Source organism: Aotus nancymaae, unplaced genomic scaffold (assembly GCF_030222135.1).
Source record: "Aotus nancymaae isolate 86718 unplaced genomic scaffold, 86718_ANA_hifiasm-v0.15.2.pri h1tg000012l, whole genome shotgun sequence".
Taxonomy (NCBI): domain Eukaryota; kingdom Metazoa; phylum Chordata; class Mammalia; order Primates; family Aotidae; genus Aotus; species Aotus nancymaae.
The window spans coordinates 20421456-20423295 of NW_026988423.1; the positions used below are offsets into that span (position 1 = coordinate 20421456).

The 1840-nt window shown below is 45.9% G+C and overlaps 1 non-coding gene across 1 annotated transcript; it reads right to left on the reverse strand.

Moving 5' to 3' along the window:
- Window positions 1–1380: 1380 nt before the first annotated feature.
- Window positions 1381–1598, reverse strand: LOC135274719 (small nucleolar RNA U3). The gene has a single exon (XR_010342489.1). It is a non-coding gene; the product is annotated as a small nucleolar RNA U3 (small nucleolar RNA).
- Between the last annotated feature and the right edge of the window lie 242 nt (window positions 1599–1840).

The following is a 1840-nucleotide window of genomic DNA, read 5'->3' on the forward strand; positions in this document are numbered from 1 at the left end:
GCATTTTACAGCCCTTCCTGTCTGGAAGTTCTCTGAGTTTAATCTCAAGCTCTCCTGCTAAGATATTAACCTGTGTCTCCTTTTCTTCTCCCTTCAACAGAATAGGAGAATATTAGATGTATAGATGTTAAAGAGTTAATTTAACAAAAGCTGACATTTGCTGAGGGCTGATTATGTGCCAGTCGCTGCATGGGGTGCCTTGCACCCATGTGTTGGTTCCTTTAATATGAGCATAGACACAATTATGGCTTGGGTCCCCATTGACCTTGGGTTGATGTCTCTATTCAATGGACTTTTTTCACTCCTCATTTCCCTTGACCTCGCAGTGATAGTCCACTTTCCTGACCACTCTCTTCAGTTGAAACATACTCCCCTCCCTGTTTGCTGGGAGACGATGCTGCTTTCTCCCAGTGCACAGTCCTGTGCGCCCAGATTCCTTTCCTCTGTCTGAAGGCTTTTCCCCAGTCTCTGCGGCAGGCTTGTCCTCCTCTGCAGGTTTGTCCTCCTCTGCTATCTGACATCTGCACAATGGGATTCTTCAAGTCTTGGCCCTCAGTTCCTCTTACTCTATATTCTCCCCCAAAGGCGATCTTCTCCATGGAATTGGCTTCAATCATCATCCATATGCCAACGGCTTCCTCATTTGCTGCCAAATCAGACCTCTCCAGTACACTCCAGAGCTGTATTTCCAACAGCAAACCTGAAATCTCTTAACTCTCTTGAAGCTGCCTCCAACTCAATATTTTTGAAACTGAATTCACTGCCTTCATTTTCAGTCTTGGCCCTCTTCCATTGTTCCTTTTTTTCTGTGTATAGAAATGCTGTGTTTTCATTTGCACAAACTAGGAACCTGGGGTCCCCTCTCTCTCCGTCCCCTTATCCAATTGATCACAAGGTCTCCGCTGATTTTACTTCCTAATGATTACTTGACTCGCTGTCTTAGCCTTCACTTTCTGCCACCACCACAGGCTAAAGTGTCATAGTCTTCTGCTGGTTCCAGCTTCCTCACTCATCCTACACAGGCCAGCCCCTCTGGTTATTCTCCACACCACAGAGGGCTCTTTTCAGCTTAAATCCTGAATTCTGCATTGGTTTCCCATTGCTCCTGGGGTGTAGACCAAAATCCTTAGCAAGGCCCCACGTGACCTATCCCTGCTATTTCCTTGGCCTCCTCTTATGTTCTTCTCCCTCACTGTCTGAGCTCCATTGCATGGCCTTCCCTTGGTTCCTTAGTCCACACTCCTGTATGCCTCAGGATTTTTGTGCATGCTTCTACTCCTGATGCTTTATTTTTTCTTTCCCCTTTGCCAAGTTAATCTTTGACTCACCCTTCAGCTCGTAACTTGTAACTTACATAGCTTCTTGCATCAGCTTTCTGTGATCTTTCAAGACTGCGTTTTCTCCCTCTTATTCTCCACAAAGGAGAAAAAGAACGATCATCAACGGTAAATGGCACTTGCAATAAAGCAACACCAATAACCAACTTCATGCTCAGGAGAAAACACTGTACCTCCTCCTCGTGGTTTTCGGTGCTCTACACGTTCAGAGAAACTTCTCTAGTAACGAACTATAGAAATGATCCCTGAAAGTGTAGTCTTTAGATGAGGTTTCTATGCCATGCGATAGGCCTCCTGCCACAATGGGCTGGCCCCTAAATACCACTGTACAACCGTTTGTCCAATAAACTCCTCCTTCATTATACACCCAATCACCAGCCTCGAGGGTCAGTCCTCAGATTCTGCTGCAATGCCTCTATTTTCCTGGTTGGAGGAAAGGAAGAGGATCCCCTCTCAGCTGTGAAAGTGCCAGGGGAATTCAGCATTTCTGTCTGCTATTTTGC